The 21,178-nt window shown below is 40.7% G+C and overlaps 1 long non-coding RNA gene across 1 annotated transcript in view; it reads right to left on the bottom strand.

Moving 5' to 3' along the window:
• Nucleotides 1–14,499, bottom strand: part of LOC139590335 (uncharacterized) — a 55,672-nt gene extending 41,173 nt beyond the window's left edge. The window contains exons 1-2 of the long non-coding RNA XR_011679307.1: nucleotides 14,356–14,499; nucleotides 11,003–11,240 (exon numbers count right to left, since the gene is read on the bottom strand). This is a non-coding gene — a long non-coding RNA (uncharacterized lncRNA). The remainder of the gene's footprint in view (nucleotides 1–11,002; nucleotides 11,241–14,355) is intronic.
• Between the last annotated feature and the right edge of the window lie 6,679 nt (nucleotides 14,500–21,178).

The raw sequence follows: 21,178 nt of genomic DNA, 5'->3' as shown, positions 1-21,178 counted from the left end.
TTTACAATGAAAAAAAAAACCCAAATAAAAACCACCCTCAAACATATCCAAACAACCTCCTCCCCAAAAAATAAACCCCCAAAAACCAAAACAAGCCCCAAACCTGTGTGTTTACCCTAAGAATCAGGAGAGTTCATTGTGTAAGTTTGTACTTAGAAAGTTTTACAAATGCATTTTATTACTTCAGAGACAAGAGCATCTCCACCAGAGCTCTTCTGGCCTATCAACTGCATAAATTCCTTCAATTAGATTTCTTCTTTTTACTAGACATCTTAGGAATCCACTGGAAAAGATCAGTCCCAGCTTTAGTCAATATATTCATTTGCTGCTTATGTAGTATGCCATTAATATTTTGAAATTATTAGATATCAGATCTTTTTATGAACAAAAGACAAATGTCATCTCCCCATGAACGTCAACATGAGACATGAAGCTTTTAAAATGCAGTTATTTCCCCCATCCTCTGTTTCTTAGAATATCGTAACACTGACTGTGTTGATGCTTTTAAAATTACTAGGGAAAATAATTTCTTGGCTGCCACTTTGCCAAGTTTCACTGTGAAATATTTTTTTATATCTCCATTACTCCATTATGAAACTCTGAGAGCTGGGGCCAAAGAGCAAACCTAAATTGGGAGGGATATTGAGCTGTAGCCACCATCCAGCATAGCAGTTCACTGTAGCTATAGTTCATCTGATCCTGCTCATTTGGGGTCCAGACAAATGTATTAGCTGAAAGATCAGGAAAAAAACCAATAAAGAAGCTTTCTTAGGAGACCAGAGCATCCAGGTGAGCCTGACTGCTTCACAGCTGCCTGCAAGCTGAGGTGAGGATTCTGAAGAGCAGCAATTGCAATTTTATGATAGTGTTCTATGGCACAACCATTTTCTTTTGTGTTAAATTCAGTATAGGCAAGATGCTGAAGAGTCAACAAATATCATACTGAGTGTTAAGTCCCACATGTTTTAAAAACATCACTGTCACATGTTTTTTTAGGAAGGCTCATACACGTTAGGAAAAACCTGTTTCACTGTGAAAAACATCTATGCCACTATTTGTCTAAACCCTATTATTTTTATCTTTAAACTCCCAAAACAGTTTGTTGTCCTTGAGTGTGACTGACATGTTAGTGAGATGCACAAGCAATTAGGAAAAATTTACTGCTTCTTTCTATATCCCATTCATTATTTCAAGCTGTTGAACTTGGACCAACTTGGTGGATTGAACAGATTTTCCAACAGGTAATTGACTTCAAGAGAAGGCCTGGAATAATTCTAGCTGGCTGTTACTCTGGGAATGAGTCTCCCTCCATTAATTAATCACTCAGAGGAGAATTTTTCTTTCTGAATAAACTCATTATTTTTAAACACATGACATTTAGCTGTATAAATAAACTCCAGAACTGTGATTTAAAATGTGTGCTAACTGTAGGCACGACATGCCATGGATAGCAGAGCCTCCTCTGCATTTTCTGGAGTGACTTTATCTTCTGATTACAAAGAAGTGGGGGCAGGGAAATGAACTGACTTGTGATTTCACCCACTTATAACCAGGATTTCTTGCATGATTGTTGCATTTAAAGATACACTCAAGGAGACATCAGCTGTTCAGCTGGAGAGGATGAAAATGTACTGAAAGACAAAAAAAAAGCATACCCAAAAAGGACAAAGCCCAACCAAATACAAAAAAGGATGCAATAAATTAGGCTTTCTAACAGAGAGATGCTCAACTGTATCAGTCCAGTGAAAGTCATTCAGACCTTTTTTTAATTTTAAAAACTGTTTTTCACAGTATGAGGCTTGGACAGATATTCTGTTCCAAATCAGGCTTTAAGATCTGAAGACATTACTATCCACATTGCTAACAATATCCTAGCTAATTTTATCTCAAGTGGATTGATATTTTTCAACAGCAGGACTGAGTAGAAGTTTGTCTCTAATGGAGAAGCTGATTTTTTAAAAACCATCCCTCTGGTAAAACAAACACTGAGTGTCTGGTAACAGTTTCTGTCTGCAAGTCTAATAAAAAGCCAAAGAAAATTTTTCATACAATCAACTATAAAAATACACAGCTCATTCCTATATCTGACTAATGAAATGGGATTAGTTCTAATCCTCATTGTCCACAAAATGTTGTGGTGGTGAGAAGTTTACACTGTGTTCCTGAAATAAATTACACTGATGGATGGCAGATCCATTGTTTGCTGGATGGTCCAGATGCTGAGGTATGAGCCTCTGCTGAAAGGATGTCTGTAGATGCACCTTGAAGCATTCAGTACTAGCCACAGTCACCTACAGGCCATTACCCTGACCCGGTAAAGCCATTTTTGTCCTGCCAGTGCTGCTCTGCATCAGTGATTCAGAAACCGCAGTAAGTAAATACAGGCTTCAGACTCACTCTGGACCACTTGGCTATTGCCTTTTATCCCTTTCTGCTGTTTTCTAGTCTCCTTAGAAAGGAACCTAAATAGTTCCCCACCCCTGTCCAGGCTGAACTGCACTCAAGGCAAGTCTAGCTCAAAAACCAGTTCCTGCCACTTCTACCAAAGAAAAACCACCATCTGTCACAGCACTATTAGTACCTCATTAGAAGTCACAAAAGTCCTTTCAGTGCCTGGTACACCAGCGCAGAGCAGACAGTAGGTGCATGGCTGGCCAAGCATCCAGACCCTTTATGGACTGGCAGACAGGCAAAGCACTTGACCCACTGGCTACAAGTGGGCAGGAAGCCATTACAAATAGAAAGTCTCTGCCTCCTTGGGTATTAACATGATGCTCCAGAGTGTACAATTAGAAGAAACATTAACATAATCATTGGTTTTCAGGGCTCCCATTTTAAAGCAACGTTTTTCTAGTAACACACCTCTTCAACATCTCTCCCCCATTCAGCTCCAAGGTATTAAACTGGGCCAAGGCCAGCAACAACAGTGGAGCTGTCCCACCTGGCAGTCCCAGCAGTCTGCTCCATCAGCTCCCACAAGCCCACTGAGCAGCACATACAGGCAGAAAGCTGCAGCTGCAGCCCTGGCTACGCTTCACTCAGAAGGTATGCACTCCCCATTCCAAAACAGCCACAGCTTTATTAAAGCCCTAACTAAAAAACTAGGAAAAAAGAGAATGAACCCCAAATTCATTAAATTCATTTAAACTTTTTCCAGTCGCTGGGGAAGCTCCAGTCTGCCTGATGACTACAAAAGCAAAGCATTTAACAGCCTTGCCATGCAATTTGAATGTGTCTGTACAAGACAAAAATTCAAACCTTTCCTACTCAAGCTATCAATCAAAGTGAAGCTAAAATTACAGTTTAACAAGCAGGTATACATGTTTTAGTTAGCAAATGAGGCAAGCAGGGCACATTATTTTTAGTTGCAGTGATGAGGAAAAGAGTGAAAAATAGAAGGAGGAAGGAAGGAAAAATTGTGTCTCTCCATTTGGCTCAGGCTTCTAAAGCTTTAGTTAACATTGGCAGCATTTGGATATGATATGTCTCCCAATGGCATTCAAGAAGTCTCTTAGACTGAACTATTGCTGTGCATGTAATTATATTGTAATTTGGGTTTTTTAAAAAAAATGAGCTAGAAAAGAATGATTGAACTTGCCCCAAACTTGCCAATAAATTGTGAACTGTTTTATTAGGTGACTCCATGGGGCCAGGATGACCATGAACCACTGCTTTTTCAAGCAGATGCTCACCAAAATCCAATGTGCATCAACATGCATTTTCTCCTTGATTCCAAATGCTTTTCAGCTGAAACCACAGAAAATTTTCAAATTGCTTATGACAAAGTCTGGATCAGCAATGAGCTGATTTTCTCTCTCTTAAATTATGGAAACAATTTGCCCAAACACAGCCATCATTCATCTTTCCTAATACCATACAAAAATAAGCCAGTTGCAGGATCACTAATCAGACTCTTAGGCTGGTCCCTTGGACCTGAAGTTAGCCAAGTTTTCATTCTCTGCATTGGATCAGCAAAACAGCTTCCCATAATATTGGATGATAGAGGAAGGTATCTAATTTATCTTGCAGGTACAAATTGCTGACCATATCAACAAAAGTCACAAATACATTCCTACCTACCAAGGAGCTTCAGTTCCATCAGGGATATGGTTGTTGTTGTATGTTTTTTCTAAATGCTCTTTGGTAAAAGTACTCACCCTTCCAGCTTTAACTTTGCCCTCCACATAGATACACCACCACGAACACAGTCACAACAGTGTTAGGAACAAACAAGTTCCTCTCAGCACTTCTTGAAATGTAGAAGACTGTGACTATGGATGCCAGAACTCTGTCTTGACCTCATCTTTCAGTACATTTTGCTCCAAAATCACAATCCTTTACTCTGTCTAAGGCATATCCATCCATATGCCTGGATAAGGCATAGCCAGCACCGAATTCAGGTCACAGAAGCTGGACATTTTTTGCTAGAATTTCATTTAAACAGAGATGTCCTGGTAAACTACTTATCATAAACAATGCAAGGCTGCTTTCTGAAAAAGTTGAGGCAGAACCCTTTTTGCCAAAGACAAGAGGGCACCATGAAATGAAAGCTGCTCTTCATAGTAAAACAACTTTCTTTTTGCTAATGTTCAGTGGAAAAGACTCAAGGATGCCATTTCATCCATTTTCAGAATAATCAGCCAAAAAAAATTAGAAGGAAAGGCTAGGCTGTCTCATGATATCAGAATTTTCTGAATGCTATTCTCATTGGTTTGATGAATGGGGAAGGCTTTTCATAATTCTTTCCCCATGAGGAATAATTTCCCAAAGGAATTATTTAATCATAAATTACAGCTACTAACTCACTGAAGAGGGAAAAGAAACAAGTCAGTAATGAAGAATCAACTTTTTGGTCCCTGCAGGGAACTGAGAAGCAGCTTTCTTCTATTACTATTTAGCCCATCCTGGGGTGTGACTCATTAGTGCTTTCATGGCTCACTAGGATGTTTTGGTCAGTCTTTTAAGAACAGTCTGATCTGTCTTTCTGTTGTTTTCAGGGCCCACACTGCATTTTCTTGTGGCTTCTAGCACTCTCCTAAATGCTGGAGGTGCCTGAGGTTCAAAACTGCACTTAGGGGATAAAAAGGTCACTGAGCCAAAAGGAACAGCTATAGTGAGCTTTTGTTTCCTCACCAGAAAACACCTCCAAATTTTCAATAAAGCAGATGTTTGAATTTCTGAGCAGCTGCCAGCTCATGGGTGTGAGTGGATTCAGCAGGGCAGGAGTGCTCTGCTGGAGAGGGTCTCAAGAGCTTGTTGTGCTGTGCCCCTGAGCATGGAAAAAGGCTACAAGGGAAGTTTGTGGAAAAGAAACATGGGCAGGCTGGATGGCTGGTCTGACAAGAGACTGTTTCACTAAAGTGCAATTGTGCAGAAGGGTCTGGGAGTGGGATAAGGCCACTGTGTTTACTAACTTTGAAGGGCTTTTGATTTTTAACTCAGGGGGTTAAAGAATTCTGTCACAACTGGCATATGTCCTGGAAAAAACCAAACTTGTCCAACCGGTGTTAATACAAACAGGTCCTGTCCCCAGCAAGCAAACAGCATGGGCGAAACAGGAAAGTCTGAGGATGAAGTCAGAGGTAGGAGTTGCTGGGAATGGAAAAGCAACAGCTGAGAGCCAAGTAAACTACCTGAAATAAAGTCAAAAGCCTCCATAAAGCAACTGTTCTCCCCCAAGTTATCCAAGCATCATATTCAAAGTGCTTCATTATCTTCTGAAGCCTGGTGAGTTCACAGCCTGGTTAACAATATTGACAGCAAATCTCACAGTTTAATGGCCCTTTTGTCCTGTGTCGTCTTTCTCTGGAGGTCAACAAAACAAGTGTAAGCAGCATCTGGGCATGGAGAAGAACAAAGAGGGGAAAGTGAAATGAAGAGTTTCAATAGATTGGACAGAAGCAAGAAATGTGATGGTCTGAAAAAAGGAAATGTCTGATGTGGAAGAAAAAAGACATGTCCTGAGCCATGTCCTTGCAGGTGCAAGATTCACAGGAGTTGGTTGGGGGCCTGACAGCCGAGAGCTGTGCTGGTAAACTTGCATTTGGAGAGGGATCAACCCAGGACACAGCAGTACCAGAGAGGAGCACTCCCCCAAGCTGGCCTCTGCTGCCTCAAAGACCAGTGCAGAGGCTGCCTTGGGATTTCATGACTGATTTGAGTCCTCATGGTTGCAGGGAAATTCTGTTGCTAAGCCGCTCCCGCTGCAAACCTTAATAGTAATTGTTGTGTGCATCTCGTCTACCACATTTATCAGCCTGGAAAATTAAGAGATGAGGAAAACAAGCAATGCCATGCTATGCTCCACTGGGTCTTCCCCTTAACATGGAGTGTCACCAGTGCCAGCCACAATGAATACAGGAAAGAAAATTTGGGCAGCTGCAACCAGACTGATTTGCACCCACTAATAGTATTATGCTGGATACCACAAAAGCAGTTTACTTGAACTCATCACAGCTGGAAATAGATCTGTCCTTCAGGAAGCAAAGCCATCACAAAAGAGTGGGGGCTTTGTTGTTTCTCTGTCCTTGTCCATCCTAATGTTGGACGTTTTCAGGCATTCTGGAATAACCAATTTCTTTCATATGGTGAAGCCTGGTACTAAGAGCTTCCTGCTACCATGTTATTTTTTGTGCCAGACTGTAACCACTTGGTTTGAATTAACCCTGATGCCTTAGCCTAAATTGCCTTTAATTTTTATTTCAGCAAAATGGTTGGACTGTTTCCAAAGCAGAAGCTGTTGTTTGTGGTTTTATGCTTACAAGATCCTTGCACAAGCAACTCCAAACCCCCTGCTCTGGAGCAATGACCTGGTATTTGTCTGACACGGCCTTTACATCTGAAGAGTAAAAACTCACGTAAAAAGTTACCCTAATTATGGGTAACTTGGGGTGCTGGAAAAAGAAACTGCAAAAGCAAAATTATCCTTTAACAGTTCACATAAGCTTCATAGAAGTTTCTAGCACAATTTCATATCCTCAGAACTCACCCATGTTTGGTATGTTCCCGCTTTTTCTGATTTTCTGGAGAGAACACAAAGGAACCTGGCGGGGGGGTGGTGGGGGTGGTGTCTGTATCCAACTGACAGCTAGGCAGGAAAGAAGGAAAGAGACAGATTTTGGTTACCAGAAGATAACACTGTGCTACATGCTCACACACAGTGCAGAAGTGGACCAGACGTATATAAAATGCCTTTTACAAACACCTGTAAAGCCAGTTCTGTAATTATTATATAAACTATTACCAGTTTTTAATTTTCCCTGGTTCCATGATTATTTCCAGCAACACAGGAGTTAAACAGGCAGCAACTGAGCTGAAAACAGGGACCAGTTGTTTGGATGCAAGACAATAAGCTACAGAAGGAGATGTGGCTACACAGAAAGATTCTGTGATCTGGACTTGGAGAGAGTGTCAGAGAGAAAACAAAAGAAATAATAATGAATTGTAGCACTTGGGCTTTTCAAACTTGGTATGATCATTAACTGATGAGATTGACTTGAAGACAAAGTCCAGGCAATGACAGTATAGGTAAAGAAATGAGTTCAGGGGAACACTTGCCAGAAAAAGGAGAAAGGAATTTGCTTTGGAGAAAGACCCTGTTGGCCACGAAGCATGGACCTGCTTTGGTGCACACCTTCAGACAGTACTGCTGGGAATCTGCTGAGAAGCTGAGCACAGCAGTGGGAAGATACAGAGGCCACAGGTCAGGCTCCTTCACCAGCCACAGGAACAAGAAGGTTTCACATAGTGCTTTTGGGGTAAGCAAAAGGTCCTGAACAAGTTGCCTGAAGAGGCTTTGAACTGCTGTTCTAGTACAGATAAATGACCTGTTTGGTCTGCTGTCCTGGGAACATCTACCTTAGTGCATAACTCCGTGTAAAGGGAATTTGATAGCATTAATCCTGGATTAACTGCTATCCATTTTTTCACCCCAGCTGCAGAAGGAAAGTTCTGACCTCAGTGTGCTGATGGAGTGGAAAACATCACCAGTGGGCTCCTGGAGAATGCTGGTGTCTCTTCCCACAGTAAACCTCTCTTTCTCCTTCTCTTTCCCTGACCCAATGGTGACCTACCTATTGGACTAACAGTACTTCAGTGGAGTGTAGTTAATAGGTTTGCACACCACATTGTCTAGAGAGGCATGTGCAAGTCAGAAGAAGAGAAAAACAGTATTGATGGGCTGATAATGTCCACAAAAACAGGAAAGAAGGATAGATTAATCTGTAAAAATACAATATGTTTGGAGCTGAACTCAGTAAAAATTTTTATTTTGGTTTACTTTCTCATCTTCTATGGTTTCACAGGTAAAAGTCTGCTTTTTTGCAGAAACAGCAACAAAAAATATTTGGATTCAATGACCATTTGTCCATGACTACTGAAAGAAGGTGGAGTGACGGAGAACAATCTGGTAGGAACTATGGATTTATGTGCAACATAATAGAGAGAACTGCATAATAACTGATTGGTTGGCTCTATAACTGGCCAGGAAAAATAGAAAGAGGGAGGGGGGAATCTATTTCAGATTGGCCTAAAGTTATTTTCAGTTATTCCCACCAAAATGGAAGGAAAAAATCTGAAAAACTTGAGAATTTCAGTCCAGAATATAAGCCTGGAGCTGACTTCCAAACTGCAGCTGCTGAGCAGAGATGCAGCACTGCCAGTTCTTTGGCTTCTTGCCTAATGGTCACAAGAAAGAAAGAATTAATATCAAAGCCCATTGCTAATACAAGCCATATTTTAAACATTTGATCAGCAATTAAGCTTTGACTTCCCAAGAACTGTCAAGTAATTCACAGTCTGTCACAATAAACCTGGTGTCATTGAAAACATTCTAGGCTAACGGTACCAACAATGTTACCAGCATAGTTTTTGTCATGCCAAGAGTGATATTAAAAAGAAAGCCATACATAATTTGGAACAAGAAACATATGTAAGTGATTCAGACACACAATTGTTTGGGGGAGTTTTGTTTTGTTTTGTGATGTCTTTAATTACGAATCCACAGGAGATCAATGCAAGTATCAAAATCATCACAATGAAATATTTAACCTCCTAGCTGGCTCAAGCAACAGTCATGACAACAAGATGCTGCCACATCCAATCCCTGTGAAGAAACCAAATGGTAAACAGACACTACAGCTTGTCAGGCTGCAGCCTTCTCGTCTGAAACCAAATACCCATAGAGACAAGGCAGAATGAACTGGCTGTTATGATCATTTCTATAAAATAACTGAATACTAAAATGAGAGAAGATTGTACTTTACTATTTGAAGTCACTTGTCCTTCTACTGAGCTTTTCACTTGAAGATCAAACCCTTATTAAAATCATTAGTAAATGAGATCTCAGAGCACTCTGACATGAAAGACATCTTAAAATCTTTCACTTTTCAAGTCAGGAAGCTCAAAGGAGACTAGCTCTAAAATTAGTTTCAACTTATGTGGCATATGGGTAACTTCTAAGGGCTCCAACAAAAGATCAGTACATTGTGTGGTTTTGAATTATTTTGACCCCTTTCATCTCTTCCAAGGTTTTAAAAATAACAATATAGTGTGCAGTTTGGAGCTGGAAAATGAAAGTACCTGCCATTAACATAGATCCACTCTTCCTGGAGTTTTACTTGCTCCTCCCAAGTCCTGTCAAGGGCTGAGCCTGGGACAAGGGAATGCTGATATCTCCCACCCCTATTTCTTCATCCACTCATATTCACCTGCCTTGTACTGTAAACAATTGACCAAAGTGGTCTAGAAAAATTAGACTGGAGGACTGGAAATGGCCATGCAACAACATGACAGTTTGCTTTTGTACCTGCTACTATAAGATCAAAAATACAGGTAGAGTCTTAAGGAAGTAAGGACTTTTAGTAATGTGAATTACTGAATAAAGCTGCATTTATACAAAATAATGCTTCTAACCCCTTCTTACTACAAAAAGTTTTCAATATTACTTCGGAAGTGTGACCTGCCTTTTAAAGGATGCTGTGCACCACATGAGCAGTGGTTGGCACACATGCACACACACCTCTTTGTACCCATATATGTCTTGAAGCACACTCATGCTTTCATGGAAAGGAATGGTGGGACAGGAGCAATCTGATGACAGTGTGCAAATCAACACCAGAAACAGAGTGACAGCTTCACACCTGCACACAGACAGCAGTCCAGTGGTACTACATCACCTGTCAGTCTGCAGTCACAGCTTGGCTCTCACAAGGGAATACAGAGGGAAAATTGTAGTTGTACACATGTACCAAGAGGCATTTTTGCTTTGGTAAGAAAACCTGGGTTTAGTGCTCCTCATTATGTCAAGCCTGTGGGGCAACACTGCAGAGAAGCTGTGAGCCCAGCTCAGCTCTAAGAGTCTAATTCTTACTCACAAAGCCCAGACAAAATTAGAAACAGCAATTAAACACAGCAACAACTTTTCCACTCACACACAGGATTTAAATCATGTCAAAAGACAAATCAGGGAAGGCCCAGGATATTCTGCTGGGAAGCATCTCTGAGACCACTTGGCAACTGTGTGCTCTTGCTCTCTCTTCTGAGCAGAGAGCACATTCCTGGAGGCTTTGGCAAGTTCAGTGTCCCTGTACAGACACTGCTACCATCACTGGTATTTACAACACACACAAACTCCCCGGGCAGACCATCCCCTGCCCAGTACCAAGGAGAATACAATAGCCTTTCTCAGCCAGGATGCACACAGCACTGGCTTGTCCTGCCTAGCGCTGCTCTTGATCATCATTAACTTCAGAGAAGACTGGAGGCACACTCTTGGGCCATTTCAGTCTGAACATGGAGGTCTTCAGAAGCCTTTGTCCACTACTAAGCCTTTCCTTATTGTAGGCCTCACACCTCTAGGAGCCTCTTGTTCTGTGGGGCAGCACCTGGATGTCTTCTACTGCCTTTACCTTCTCTCTACCTTTGACTTTCCCCATTTTTTAAGTAAAGCCCAGTGCTAATCTTCCTTTGTTCTAATGTGACCAAGAGCTGGCTTTTGTCTTACCTTGGTCATTGTGCAGCAAATTCTTCATGAGGAAAAGCAGAGAAGTGAGTGGAGTGTTGCAGGTGGGTGCTAAAAGGACATCAGGTACCCTGCTGGCCTCCCATTCAATGCAATATCTTCCTCAGGGTATCATTGCTCAGATTTCATTTCCACCAGATGCTTCCCTCAGCCTCTCTCTTTCTCTCCACAGTGAGGGTGGAGATCTCCTGTAGGAACAGGAGGGCTCTGCCCAGGGGTCCTGGGGAGGCAAAAGGAAACAAGAGACATAAACAAGAAAATAACAAAAGGATATTCAGAAATCTGCTAAATGCCAAGGAAACAAACAACAAAATGCATTGCCTTGACCCAAAGCCCACAAAACAGGGCTTTCAGTAACCAGAACTGGGAATGTTCACAGGCTGCTTTTTACAAAAAACTTTTGTGAACATTGGAATTTACCTCTATTTTGATATTTTTAGGTCTTTATGTCTGAGCTGATTTGTTCACTCTGAATTCAGCTGTGGGCCAGTCAAGCAAAAGCAGGAGACAAAACCATGCTCCTCTGAATAAAGAAAAATTACACTCCCAGTTTGTCCAATGCAACAGAGGCAGTGGGATTCAGTGCAGAAGTATACTTCTAATACTCAGTACCAATTCAGTGCTCAAACATCTTCAGTTAAACTATTTTCAATTATTATTTTTAAAAAGAGGTGAAGAGTATGATTTTAAGTTTCCAGGATCCACTTATGTTCAGAGCAAAAACTTCAATAAAGGATAACAATAAAGTTCTTTCTTTTCCAACAGTCTCATCTAGAGTGAAAAATACCTTTCTCATGCACATCTCTATGTCTGTTCTCCACCTGGCACTACACAAGATTTAAAAACTCTGTCCAAGTTCATTGTACATGTTGTATGACAGGTGTTTGCAGGGAAAGCCAAAATGACCTCATATGTGCCAGTCCTTCCAATAAGCACTTACACCACGTCAGCTTCAGGTGATGTTGAGTTTTATATTCTGCCAAGGCACAGATGGACAGAGCACACCTGCAGTCCTTAATGGGTATGCTTCTTGAATATCTTAGGACAGCTTTGGTTCACTCCTGTCTGGTGCTTATGTCTAGGATAACCTCAGGATCTTAAGCAAATGCCTATTAAAGCATCTCTTCAGCTAGCAGTTGATGAGTGCCAATCTACATTAAATTGTGGGATATTATATCACAAAGATTTATATATTAACTCCAGGCTTGTGTTATATTATATTGCAGTAGTCCTTAAAGTCATGCTGCATGACCTACCTGAAATTGCCAAGGTGAAATTTGAATTGAGACTCCTAATTAATTAATTTTCCACATTTTTACATTACTGGCAAGTTTGAAAAGGTCAAGGCAAGGTAAGATTTTATGAAATAACTGTTTAAAATAGTCTTTGGGTTATTGTGTTTCATTTCTGTAAGTTGACTAGGCCCAAAACTAGATTTCTACCTGGTCTTCAAATCAACATTTTTATCTGATCATCTTCCATCTGTTGCCATGTGTTATGTACATACTTGCACACACTTCATTTCAACACAAAATGCTCCATCACTGGGAGACCATTTCTCTTTTATTGGTGTTCTAATCCAAATCAATGTCCCAGGAAGAGATCCAACTCACATTCTCTGTGTCCCCATTTCTGCTCCTGACAGAAATTGTATAACATTAAGTCTTCAAATGCTCAGCATTTGCGCTGAGTGCATTTAAATGGATACTGTGATATACAGTTCCCTGCACAGCACATCACATTGATTTTGTCAGCAGTTACTTCTGAAGCCAGGCAAAGAGCTGATTGCAGCATCTAAGCTCCATTTCATAGAAACTTGATGTCCCTTTTCATTCTTGCATTTGAATGACTTCTACCTCTGGAGCAGCCTGGCATGTCTTTGGGCATCCCCAGACTAAGTCTCTCAGTTCTGCACTAAAATGAGGCAGCCTCTTCAGGACTCGCCACCACAGTGTGGGATAGAATTATTTTCTTTGATTATTTTCTTGTATGAAATTCCCAGCCAGTAAAATGTAAAACAACAGAAACAAGCCAACAAAAGTATGAAATTCCCAGTCAGTAAGATGTAAAACAACAGAAACTAGCCAACTACATTCATCTTTAGCCAAATAACCTCTAGACTCATTTTTTTGGTGTTGACAAGAGTCAATGATCACCTGGTACAGCAAAAAGGAAGTCAATGAGGGCCATTAAGAGGATCAATAACAGCATATAGGGAAGAGAATGGTGTTAGTCATCACTTTGATGTTGAAATGTTCTTATACTTTTCTCTAAAGCTTCTAAGAAACACCTAAATAGGTGTTGGTACTGAAGAAACACCTTCAGGTGCTGGTACTGTAGACCATGCAGAAGCCATCTGCATTATGAAAGACTCTACGAAGAGAAGCCTGAAATAACTCTCTTCTCGTCACCATTCATTCACCAGAAAACCATAGGACAGAAGCATTTGTGTTTCATCACATCCATCAGCTGTATATTGCTGTAGTCAGGGAAGCTTGCCCTTGCCTCTAGTCTGTCAGTGTGTTCCATTTATCCCACATGGGGTCACTTGAGCTCATTTCTTTCATCTCCTTTCCTTACTTGATGAAACTAAAGCAAAGTGACAGGTACAGAGATAGCAAACAGCACGACTGAGCTGGACCTCCAAAGGACTCAGACAATGCTTTGAAGATGCAGCCACCTGAGAATAAGCCCTTGATTTCACCATGTGTGTTCTTGGAGGTGGCAGAGCCTTTGTTTCTATATAGCCCTAAGCAGGAACCCACACACAGTGATGCTGCAGGAAATTATATTTGTGACTCACAGCTTTTCCACAGCATCCACAAGACTTCACAGTCTGGTGACCCCAGATAGGCATGGCACTTGGCTTGGAAAAGGGATTTGGTTTTCAGACCTAAGACAACACTCTCTGGCAAAGAGTTGGTGGCCCAAGGTCAGGTGCAATACCAGGTGGCTAATGGGGAGTCCATGTCTCATTATGAATTATGGACATGTAAGGTTTAGGGATTGGATTTAAAATCCTTGCCATTCTTCATACTTTCAATACAGAAAGCTTTCAGAAGAGTTTTTGGCCAAGTTAAAAAAAAAAAAATCCTATAATGGTACCAGCCACTTGAGGTAAGGAAGAAGCATCATCGCTGTGCTTACGCAGCTCCCTAAATTCCTGCAGACTGTGGCCAGGAGGAACTGCACAAGTCCTTATTATTTGTCCCTAAGACTTAGCTCCTCACCTGCAATTAGAGGACATTTTTAGAAATTTCCTATACAAAGGCAAATGTAGAACTCAAAAAAAAAAAAAAAAAAAAAAAAAAAAAAAAAAAAATCATCCCACTTACCTGTGCAGTTTAGAGCTTCCATAAGTCTGTTCACCCCTTACCATGGAGGTAAGCCATGGGTGAGTTTGGGATGCCTTTGGAGATTAGATGAGGTGGGAAAATGGAGAAGTGCCATTTCTCAAGCAGATTCCAGCAAGACCAAATTTTTTGTTGCTGTAAATTGAGGTAGAGAAATTGATTTCAGTCAGTAGCCAACAGGCAGGGGGTAAAAATTGCCACTGGTGTCCAGTCCAGGACCTACCTGCTGTTATCGCTGAGACCTGCACTGAGCTGGAAACAGGGGAATGCAAGAAAGGGAATGAGGGAGAAAAACATGACACACAATCCTTTGCATTATATCACACATGCTTGTGCTCACTTCAGGATCACTTAATGAAGCCCTGGCTGGGTAAGTTTCTGACTCCAGCAATAGCTCTCCTTCAGTATGAGGCACAAGGCAGAGCCCATTACACCACAGGCTCTTGCATATCTGTAAAATGACTCTAAGTTGAACAGCCCCCCAACTAAATAGCACATGATAATTAAAGTGCATGTGATGCTCTACAGCCCTCCACTTTACAGTCCTACACTGCCCATCCTGCCAGCCATAAGCTTAGTTCCCAACTCTTGCTTATGAGTCTCAGACCTCTATTTTTCAGCATACTGCTCACATTAATTTTACAAGATCTCTGCATAGGTCTATGCAGAGCCTATGTTCTGAAAAGCCAGCCTATGTTCAATCACATTAATAAGGCAAACAGCACATGAAGCTATTTTTTTTTTTTAATTCAGATGTGTGTTTCTGCATCTGTTTGCCCTCTTGCCTTCTTCATTTCTTAATATGCTGCAATTAAATTAATGAGTGAGACTTCCAGATTCCCAGCTCTGCAATTTTAACTACAGGACTTGGCTACACTGACTTCACCAGCTTGCTCTGTTGTCTGGTCATGAAGGTCTGCTAATCTGCTCGTGAATCCAGTCTGAAACCCTCACACTTTGCTCCTTACCACTTTCACTTATATGATCTATAAAATCACAAATGGAAATGTAAAAGAAAAAAATAAAAAAAAGCAGAAGTTTTGAGACCTTTGAAGTAGCTGAAATGTATCTTACAAGCAGCAAATGCTTTTTGCAGGAAAACCTAGAAACTTGAACAGACATTTGGCAGTCTTCTGTCAACTAGCCAGGCACTGGCAAAGCATGTACAAAGAATATCAATCTGAGCTGAATTTCATTTACTAGTAAACTTTGTTTTTAATAAAGAGGAAAAAGGGAACCTGAGAAAGAGTTAAGAATTTCCTCTTGTCTCATTACTGGTGACCTTCCATTAGTCACTGAAAATGAAACGGCTTGTAATGGGATCTTGTGGTTTCCATGGCTCTAGAAAAGCCATTTTTACGAGGTTGCTGCTCAATGACTCTGATGAGTCACACCTCATGAAAAAAAAAGGCAGATTTGAGAGCAGCCAGTTCCAGCAGTTGGGGGGATATGAATGATCCCCCGAGGGCTGTCTCAGGCAGGAGCACTGTCAAAGGCTGGAGAACAGCCCTGGTCTCAGGGGTGAGCCCAGCACTGCTGGGGATGCTGCCAATACATGTTCACTCATCACTGGGGAGCACAAGTGGAGCCATGTTCACAGAAATGGTGAGGAGGAACAGAGAGGCAGCTTCTCAGCACACACTTGAATTCTTTGCAAGCAGCTGTATCAGACAGCACAGCATCCATCATAAAATTACACTCTTCTCTCTTACTATGGTTTACTATAGCGCCCACAGAAAATTACAGACTCGTAGAATCATTTAAGGTAGAAAAGACATCTAAGATCATCAAGTGCAACCATTAACCCAGCACTGTCAAGTCCATGTCTACAGCATGTTCCTAAGCACCACATCTACGCTTCTTTTGAATACCTCCAGGGATGATGACTCAACCCCTTCTCTCAGCAGCTTGCTCCAATGCCTGACCCTTCACCAGCATCATTGCCCAAACCTGGACACACTCAAGCACCTCATACCCAGAAATAATAAAACACTCAGAAGAAAAAAAAAAGGGTAAAAAACCAACTCCCCCTGTTTCCACCACTACCAAAATAATTTCAGAATGATCATGCTACTTAAAGATTTCGGATAAGCTACATACAAGCTATTTTGCATGTACTGCACACATTAACTGATGTGATAATGTTCACTTGCAGTTGCTCTATGTTAGGTGTACTTACCTGTAATATCTATTAAAAAGATGGAATTTCTTTTTAGGAGGAACTTAATACAGTAACACTCCAATGATATATGTGAAAGAGGCCTTGAGCTATTTAATATTATGGAAAATTTTAAATACTTTTCTAGAAATCAGCCACTTGAATTCAAACAATTTCTGCTGATGACTGGAGCAGAAATAATACTCCTCCAACTTAAAGAATGGTAATAAGGAAAATCTGAGGTTCTACAGACTGGTTGACTTCACCTTAGTCTCTAGGAAGCTGATGGAGGCAACTGTTCTTAAAAGCATTTCCAAACACATGAAGGATAACAATGTGATTGGCAACAGTCAGCATGGATTTACAAAGGAAAAGTCTTGTTTAATCCACCCAGTAGCTTTCTGCAATGTCGTATGCTTCCTTTGTATGTCTGAATTCAGTTTGGCACTCCTTGCTCATGAATACAGGCTTCCTGCCACTATTGCTTGATTGCCTGTGCTTTCAGATGGTCCTTTCTTGAACACTCATCATTCCTGCACTCCTTTTCTCTCTGCAGCCATATCACATAGGATTCTTCCAAGCAGATTCTGAAGGCATTGTTATGAATGACTGTTATAAGATCATTTAAAGAATCATTGGCAAAGGTATCAGTAAAAACAGCTTAGAAGCAACAGGACAACAAATTTTGTTGGCAAGATTCACTCTGTTAGTTACTAAAGAGCTAAGGCACACTGAGGAAAAGAATGTAACTAAAATCCCAAATCAATCAATCCAAACCAAAATAAACCAAAAACTGTATGTGTGTGTGTGTGACAAAAGGATAGAAAGGGTAAGGATAAAAAGGAATATGGTCTAAAGGCCTGATATCACTTAATAGCATTTAAACTTAGCAGTACTTAAACTTAACAACATTTAACTTAAACTTAACACTTCAACAATGGAATCATATAGGATGTACTGTATCACAACAGTAACTTATTTACAGGCCTAACTTACTTACAGAATCTGAAGTACTTAAGAATCTAAGAGAGCAGCATTTCTCCCATATTTGAAGCAGCATATGCACACTTGCATGCACACAGACATAAGAAGCCTGAACAGGTTATCTTTAAAAAATTCTCTTCAAAGATAGTGAAATACATTGGAAGCCTTTGCAACTTCTCAATGGGCAAAGAGTCAAGGCTCAAGGAATGGGGTCCAGAATCTGTCCTTATCTGGCAATCCTGTGAGTGTAGCAAACCTGAGAGGCTCCACTCAGAAGGAGATTTCTGGTCATGGCCCCTTGCTGTCCAGGAGAGCTCAAAGGGTCTCCTTTTGGATCACTGTTAATAGGGCAGCAAGAGAGTGGTCTTTAGTCATAACCATGTTTCATCCTGGCTGCATTTCAGTCAGAGATTTTCCTTGAAAGTGTGAGAACAAGAATGTTATGCCATTCAGGCAAAAAAAAAAAAAAGTTTCCAAGGCTGTTCATAAAATAAAAAAGCAGGGACTGGTTAGAGAGCACAAGTTCTGGAAGCAGAAAGTGTTTTTGATACGGTCAAGAGGAGCTGAGCCCAGGTGCTCTTTGTCAAGGTTGAGGCCTAATCAGCATTTCTTAGACCACAGTATGGCCTGAAAAAGGGGGGAAGGGGAGGATGCACCACTACAGGGGAGTATTTTGCTCTTCTGAAATCCAGGGCTGTGATCCTGTTTTTTGGCTATCTCCTTCCTCTTAGGGTCTTCAACTCCACAGCGCCATGGTCACTGCAGCCAAGGCTGCCTCCAGCCCTCATGTCACCAACCAGTTCTTCCTTGTTCATAGAATCAGGTCGAGCAAAGAACCTTTTCTTGTTCACTCTTGATCACTTGTTTGTACAGCATCATATCTTTGCTCAGTACTGTTCCACATCGATGGAAATCTCCCTGTGAACATTGTTTTGAGTTTGCAGTACTGACAGTGAAAGCTGTTCTCAGTAGGCACGAATGCCAGGAAGCCACATGCTGCTTCACTTTGTTTCCTGACTGTACAAGCATAACTCCTAAAAATGAGACTTTTGGCACAAATAACCACAATTGCACTGACAGGATATTCCATCATCACTGTTTAAAATGTGATGTTTAGTGAAAACTCTGCCGGATGTATCTTTATAATCATTCACACCAAAAAGTCAAATAAAAGAGAAGTGTTAAGGTTCCAATTCAGAAAAGCACTGAATATACCCTTTAAGGGAATATTTTTATACCAACCTGAGTTTGGCAAAATATTAGCATGCATTAGCATGCATGTTTGGCAAAAGTTAGCATGCTCAAGCCCTCTGTCTAATGAAAGGTTAATTCTCATAGAAGTTAAGATGAATGTTTTACCATCCTCCTTCATCTCTACAGTGAGATTCTAAACACTCTATAAAATATCATCTCTGCAGCACTGTCAACAGAAAGCAGTAATTTTGGCTACCCAAACTGAAATACGTAAGAGAGCCTTTGTTTCCAAGGATAGGTGCTCAAAACTCTTTGAACAAAAGACAGTTTTAAAGGCATCTAAACTGGAGTTCCAAAAAAATAAAGGCAAGGGAAATCACTAAATAGCTATGAAAAGCAGTCTGCAACTTCAGTGTTGCCTGATTTTTAATGGCTGAAAATTGGAATCTTAATGTTATACTAACACATTTTTACATTTTCAGTAGAAACAGATGGAATAATGTTGCTCATGCTATGCCAACACTATTTTGTTACATAGCCTTTATTAAAATTGCTCCAAGGCAAAAAACCTGTATGCACGAAGGTAAGGGGTGGGGAAAGCTGGCAGCTGCCTTGGATGTTCAGGCTTGAGTCCTTTAACTCTGAGCCAGCCCTGTGCTTCATTGAGAAATCCCCACAGCTTCATGAAGGGTGAAGTGGAAGAGAAGCTGGATGCAGGGTACTGAGTGAACTGTGTCCATGAGACCCCTGTCCTGCCAAAGGCAATGGAAACACACAAATAAAAAGGAACAACAGGAGAAGGGGTAACATGTACAAAATGAAGAAAACCAAGCTTCACAAATTAAAGCAGCAGAGAGAAGTATGAGTAGAATGAGATTTAAAGGACATTATTGAATTGAGAATTATCAGCTTATCTTTAAATCCAGGAAAATCCCCCAAACTTTCCTTCTCTATCTTGCTCAGAAATTAATCCCAGTTCTGACAAATGGGATGTGAACCAGAGAGGCACCTCTGTGTGTGCACACATCTATAAATGTGTCTTCAATATGTGCATCTACAGTATGATCCACAGCCACTGAATTAGATGGAACCATTCCCACTTTGCTTCAGTGGGTTTTGGATCAGGTCCCCAAACTCTGTGATTTAGCATTGAAAATAAAAGAAAGGGACAATAAAATGCCAGATTAATTCTCATTCTGAAAAATCTGAGAAATCTGAGCTGATCTGCTGGGGTGGGGGTGGGGGGGAAGAGGGTAAAAAAACCCAGACCAAAAACCAAAACATCCCCCCCAACTTTTAACCTTCCAACCATGTAAATGCCTTCAATTAACTAACATTGATTTCCCTTTTCTTATATTGAGAACTTTTATGCCCCAAAAGGAAGCAGTAAAAACATTTCCATGATAACCATAAAGATCACTGAAAAGAAAATAAAGTTTTCTGTTTCATTACCTTTTCTGTGTGGTAATCAATTACAGAGGAAGAATAGTACAGGTTCAATTAAGTAACTAAATAAAAAGGAATTAAAAGCCACAGGGGATCTTTATTTTACTTATGTTCAAGTAGAGTCCAACTCCAGGCCTCACTGACTTGTTTGTACCTTATAAAGGGGTTTAATTTCTGTGAACCAGTCTGTCCGCAATAGCTGATCATAATTATGAAAATGGGGTTAGTGAAAACAGAGGTACTGAAAATAGCTTTTCCCAAGTGTAATCTTCCCTCCTCTCTGCTTCTTTCCAAATGGGATAATCCTGAGCTCTCAGCACATAGCAAAGTAAAAATGAACCATTCAGCAAAACAAAGGTTTTTCCTTTGAAATATAAGATACAACTCAGGAAAACACTGAATGCTCTGTCCCAAAATAGCAAGTGCCTGAGCACGCACTCACCTTTAAGCACTTGCTTAGATGTTCCACTGACTTCAGGTTTAGCATCTGCTTATAAAAGCTCCCTGTGTCTTGCAGAATTGCAAGTTCATACTAAGTGGTGAGAGATTCATTTAAAAAGGAAATATGATTTTTTTTAGAACTTGAAAAAAATAGCTGTGGGTTTGGTTTTGGATTTCTTATTTTGAAGTCTGGGTTCTTATTTTAGGCAAATAACTCATGACTTCATTATAGACAGTCAGCTTCACATGAGCAAAAACAAAGCTCATGGAGACATATGCAGTATTAAATTGGTGCAGATACCACATGGAAAATTTCAGAGGAACTGGCACCCATGGTATGCTTTGCCAATGGAAAGCAGTTCTGTGGGGATCTCAGATTACACATACATGTATGCCAGCGCATACACACACACAAAAATTATCACAGGAAAATTAGGCATTTTACTTCAGGCAATAGCAGAAATTTTAGAGATTCAAATGAAACCATTGTTTCATCCACAACCTTTACATACACTGGCTGGGACTCATCACCTCTAACCCCTGAAGCCTCTCTTGGCCAAGGTTATGCCAGCCATATGAGTG

Source organism: Agelaius tricolor, unplaced genomic scaffold, assembly GCF_023055355.1.
Source record: "Agelaius tricolor isolate 1412-34295 unplaced genomic scaffold, bAgeTri1.0.p SCAF_1, whole genome shotgun sequence".
NCBI lineage: Eukaryota > Metazoa > Chordata > Aves > Passeriformes > Icteridae > Agelaius > Agelaius tricolor.
This window is presented reverse-complemented; position numbering and strand designations above follow the sequence as displayed.